This window comes from Acyrthosiphon pisum, unplaced genomic scaffold, assembly GCF_005508785.2.
Source record: "Acyrthosiphon pisum isolate AL4f unplaced genomic scaffold, pea_aphid_22Mar2018_4r6ur Scaffold_21516;HRSCAF=24166, whole genome shotgun sequence".
NCBI lineage: Eukaryota > Metazoa > Arthropoda > Insecta > Hemiptera > Aphididae > Acyrthosiphon > Acyrthosiphon pisum.
Window position 1 is genome coordinate 13,910 of NW_021770992.1, and position 6,579 is coordinate 20,488.

Here is a 6,579-nt window from a genome sequence, read left to right on the forward strand (position 1 = left end):
TAAAGAACATGAAATATGGAAACTTAGGTATGATAAAAAGCACTCTAGGCCAATCGTTTACAGGAAGGGAGACATTGTCTACATAAAGAGACCCCCTGAGGCAACGGGTGAATCAACAAAACTACAACCTAAGTATCGTGGACCACTCATTGTGACACAAGGACTACCTAATGATGTATACAGTGTGTCAGAATTGCGAGCTGAAGAAGGGAGACAATATGCGACTACAGTCCACGTGTCTCAGATGAAATCATATCATTTGCCTGACTCAGATTCGGAGGAGGATGACAAGCAATCTAGTACAACTTCAGAAGAACAAGGTGTTGCAGGAGAGGCTGACCAGACAGACCACAAGAAGAAGATGAAGAACCTGCAGAACAGTTGTCAAAGTCCTTTGCTGCACTCTCACCAGCTGTAGCAAAAACAGCTAGAATAAGGCGACCACCGAGATGGCATGAGGATTATAAAATGTGATTACTTTATACTATGTTGGTCCTTTCTTTACCATGCCTACACTAATTTGTATATACTGTGAGGCAATATTGTAATTATATTATTATTAATGAATATTATTTGTATAGGTATGTAATTAATTTTTATGCTTAAAATACAAAACGTAGTTCCTTCTACAGACTTAAATTTAAAAGAAACAGGATGTGACTAACATGTTTTTGATTGTATTATTTTTTTTTTGTTTTGTTTAGTCTATTGTCAAAATGTGTAAGAAGTAAAAGTAATGAGTTAAGTTTGAAATTATTACTTACTATTAATTAATTACTAACTATTAACATGTATTTTTTTTATATATATATAATGTATTACATGTTTTCATATTATCTAAGTTTTCAATGTTCAATAAGTGAGGACACTTAAACTCATCAGGATGCCCGAATGTTATCTATCATATAGTGGTGGTAGGGGTGATCACTGATGAGAGAGTGGACTGTGCACCTTGCACATATAGAACATAGTCAGTGTATAGCTGGACAGCGCGTCGCGAGCGTTGTACAGCTATTGTGTTTTGCTAATTGTAATAGGTATATATAATTGTAGTAATGTTAGATCGCTTAGTTTATTTGCTCCTATTCCTATCGTTAGAATAATATAGTTAACACTTCTTACATTTACATAGTAACCAGTAGTTACTAGTTACTACTTCCTAATAGGTGTAGTGATCGCCATGCAGGACACGTTGAACACTAATACAATAATTATTTAACGACGTCGCACGTTCGTCGTTGTCTTGAGTCGTGGATGAGAAAGATAGGTGATAATTATAAACACTTTTAGACTTTTTAAAGATAACAATAATTTAACACTTTATTATTACAAATTCAAATACACAATAATTATAAGCACTGTCGTAAGCTTGTTAGACCTACGACTAGGGCTGACTATCTTCTAAGTAATGGTAAGCGCTCTACCCGTATTTATGTAGGTTCTAACAATGACGTACTAGTGGCGTGATAGCTATATTCTAATATTACTTCCCTAGTAATGTCGAATTGCATTATTGTGGAACTAGGTAAAACAACTTGTTGTTTTCACCTTTGATCTACACTTCCTGTTATATGCCTACATTACCTATTATAAATTATACTAAATGTATAATATCTACATGATATTGTTTAATATCATATTATAGCTGTGGGTATTAATACATCCCTAATATTGCTGAATTTCATTAATGTGTGATTAGCTATAACAACTTGTTGTTTTCGCCTTTGGCCTACGTTTCCTGTTATTTAGGCTTACTTTATATTCCGTATTAATACCTACATTACTACAAATAAATTATACTGTATGTATAATTTATTTATTCTATATTATTTTATTTAAAACGATACTATAGCTTTTGGGTTTACTACATAGGTACCTACCAACTAACAAAAGACTGATTTAAAATAGTTAACTACTATATTGTGAAATTTTATGTTATTTTTAAGTTTAAATTTATTTAAATACTTTATGATATTACTGTTTCATAGTTGTTAGATACACTACAACTATATAATATGAAAACATTTATTTGATAAGAAATTAATATAATAAATTATAAAATTTTCAAGACTTTTAAGATTTTGAAAATTTCCTGAAAATGTTCACAAAAATTTACTTCACTAATTGCAACTCATAGTTCGGTGTCAGTTCACATTTTCAAAAAAAAAAATATGGTGCAACACAATGTTTTGCCAGGACTTTTCTTATCAAAGAGGTCCATGTTTTTAATGCATCGGCATTAAAAAGATCCGAATAGCTATACTTAAAAACCAATATATTTATATAAGTTTTCATATAATATTACAATGATCAAATTCTAAACACTTATCTCTTTGATTAAAACCGAAAACAGACTTTGCGTGAAAATTCCCGTTTTTCCTTAATTTTTCTTTTGTTTTTCACGTTGCATTTGAAATCTACTGGGAAATTTTTAGTTTTGACCCACAAAAGTACCAACTAGATTCATTTTCCTATCAGAAAAGGTACTGTTGAAGAAAATCCAAGCACTTTTACTGTTCTAAAAGGTGAGGACAGACACAAAAATAAAAATAAAAATAAAAAAACACACATCATTGTAAAATCAATACATTCATCGTTTCACTCAGAATCTAAAAATAGTGGAAAAGTGGATGTCGCTCTGTTGAACATTAGGTTACAAGTGGGTCAATGCACAATGGATTGTATTAAACTTGAATTAAATGATATAATATTATCATTGTATAAGAAAAACGATTCTGAGCTGAGATGGTTTGTCAGTCTGGATAGTCTGAACAGTCTCGTTGTATTCTCATTTGTTCAAATTACAAATAATAGATTTCTTATAATGATAAATTAATTTTTACCAATGTATTTAAACTGTAATACAATTTTTAGGCTTACTTACGTTTTATTTCTGAAATTATAAGACAGTTTATCATCTTAATAGTATTGTTTAAGTTTAGTTATAAAACTTCTTACAGGTAATCCTTCACATTTTTCATTATAAAAAAATATATGGTATATTGAAAATATAACAACAAAAAGAGATTTTTTTTTCGTTGTATCAACCATAGGTATCAAACATAGGTATATTGTTCTAACAACTTGTTTATGCACAGTAATTTTGTCCAAAGTACAGTGTATTTTAAATTTTAATACATTTTCTTAAAATTATAATGTAAATATACTAAAATAAGATTTTTATGCTGACTTACTTTCTTCTTCTGAAATTATAAAACAATTTAATATTTTAATAGTATTATTTAAGTTAGTTGTTATACTTAACATTGATACCTTATCCTTCAAATTATAAATTTTAAATAATGTAGAATGGATCTATTGGGCTTACAATTAAATGATTGGGGTTTTTTTTGTTATATTAGGTTACATTGTAATATGCCTGATAACACAGTTTTGAGTTAACTAGGGTTAAAATACAATCCTTTACAAAGAATTTCAATGAAAATTGTATTTGGGATTGCTTAAACCTAAATTATTCTTACAGTACCTACCACGGCCTAGATGCAATAATTATAGTTATATTGATGCATACGTAATAACGTTTATTACACTTTTCATTTGAATTAATTTAAAAACGTTCGAAGAACTTATGTGACATTACAGTTATGCAAATAATAATAATAACTATAAGTTCCATAAATATGAATAGGTACAGTACGTTAACTAACTGTATACTAACTGACAATTTGTGAGTTTTTTTTCATACATTATTTTTATTATTATTATTATTAATCAGTTAGTCCATTTAATATTATTGTGCTCTGGTTTGGCCGTAAGAGCAATAATTATAATTATTTTATTTTACATATTTGTGTAGCCGTGTAGTTTATATACAGTATGTCCCGCGAGCATTTACTCATTTTGATATCTCCCGAAATAATAAATATATCATAAATCTATATTTTTTTTTTATTAGCCCCACATTGACAAGGACTACACATATTTTGTTTTTTAATTTAATTAATTTTTTTTATTGTAAAATGGTGAATTAAAATACACAGGATTTTTGCATTAATAATAATAATTATTATTATTATTAAAACCAATAGCAACTATTTATAAACAAAAAAAAATAAGAATGATACTTATCTCAAAATCACTGTTCGAGAAATACCCTTCTTATTGGACCTCTTTTATAGTAGCCATATTATAGTTATTAAAACATACATACATATATATTGTAATAATTTCAATTCAACAATTTTATGTACCTAATTCATTACAAAACTAATATTTTAATGTAAAAATTTTATACCGTGAATAATAGAATCTATTTAATGAGCAATCACTTTTATAATAGATACAATATACATAATATAATATTAGTATTATATTCATTAATAAATACATTTTTTAATGAAATTGTAAAATAATTATTAGTCGTTACCTTCAATAGACTTTTCTCCGTTACTGAATATTATAATTTCAAATAGCACTGTTAATATTATTAAATATTTATGTGAAATCATGGCTATTGTTATATTACAAAGAACAAGTATAAACTTTTCTTCGAAATGAATGTTCGTAGTGTGACTCGATTGTTAGTGTAGAATAGGTACTATTAAATTGAAAACACCGAATAAGGTGATATTTACTTAGGTGTGTATGCATTATACAAGCTGAGGATACATTGTAAATATGTTGTTCATGAACATTTGCCAGAAAACCATAGGTATACAAATAATATAAGTTTGATTGTACTTAGTTGTATCTATCGACTTTTGGTTTAACCCACTGAATAGTGTGATAAATTATAATATAATATTATTATACTTACCTATAAATTCGAAGGAATTGAATCGATTTCAACTATATGCACTAACTTAACGTTCTGATAAATCAATCAATGGTGTTTGGTACACTTGTATTAATAAAGTATACAATATATGTACCGGTAAAGCACGATTCCCTACGTTTGGCATTTTTGGTTACACGATTTCATCCAATTTTGATCAAACAAAGGATTGTCAAATGACCCCAAAAAATAAAATGATTACGTAGGTACGATTTTCTGTGCAATGTTGTCATTTATTATTTATTATTGTCAATTAAAAAAAGTTGATGACATTTTTCTGTTCAAAATATAAAAAGTAAAAATTATATAAAAATATATGTATCTATACTTATACAATTGTATACAAATAATTTATTGTAATTTGATACCTTAGTACTAGTTACAAATATTTTAATATATTTGTATGAATAAAATATTCATTGTATTCGTTGATTGTGTAATCTAAACGTTGTTTGACGGCTAAGGCCATTTGATTGAAACGTCCTTAGATGCTGATCTTATTTTTGTGCAGGTCACTTCTTGTGTTTCCTTCAGAACTGATATAACTAAATGAATAGAAGGGTGTGGACTATGAAACTGTGTATTTTATGTTCTGTGGAAACTCTCCGATCCACATATAAAAAAAAATATATGAAATCAAAAGGTTATAGATATTATATTATGAGTTTAAGTTATATAACGTATATATTCTATACCACCCTGTATTTATTTATTATAGTATTACCAAGGATTTTCTGACGGCTCATGAGCCCACATTGTGGGTGGAAATAAACAATCATTTTCTACGTAAGTATGCAATATATAATCAGAAAATAAACATCCAGCTATATCTATACTTTGACACATAAATACGTGTTCAACGAATGCATTTTCGTTTGTATGTGCTGTTCGGAGTTTTTGCTCAGAATTTATCTGTAAAGTTAATACGTTTAATTTTATAATAATTTTATTATGTGTATATTTATAATATAATTTAAGCATAATTACTTTTCACCACCAAAATTGCCATAAATTAAATCGACCAGCTTGAATTTCTACATTTGGGAATTCCTCTCTGCATGCTTCATGAGCGCTTATCTCAAAGTCTAAATGTAACTTGCGAATAACGAGTCTTTTGAAAATTAGTTTTTCACTTAATTCCTAAAGTAATATAACCACATGTCAATGTAGGTTTGTTTGGATTTTCAGGAAAGAAAAAATGAACCACGGGTATAAAATAAAATATAGTTTGTAAACAATTAATTATATAAAACTGGATATAATATTTTGGCGCATAACTAAATGTACCATCGGTAAACAAATCTGATGAATTAACCATACATTTTAGATTTCGCTCTGTAGTAATACAAACGAATAATTTTTTTCGGGTACAAAAACGAATTGGTCACCTTTAAATTTAAGTACCTACATCATTATTCTCCATACTTTAAGTTGTTCAATTGATTCTATTAAAGATTTTGGAAAAGCCGGATATATTTGTCGTCTATTTTCGTACATAGGTTTTCTGCTTGACCGTATATCCCTATGTTCAATTTCTAAATTAATGTTTTTTACAAGTTCTGTTTGAATTATATTTATAGGTTGGACAGAAGAAGACCCACATGCCATTCGTTTACAGTTTTCTCTCAAAACTTTTCGTTCAATACTTTGGACTGGATTTTCAGTGTTTATGATAATTTTCTGTTTGATGGATTAAATTTCAGTTTGTGCGAATGATAGTGTAGCACAGTTTTCGAATGCATAACTATTTTTTTCTGACCATATTTTCGTGTTCAAATAAGTCA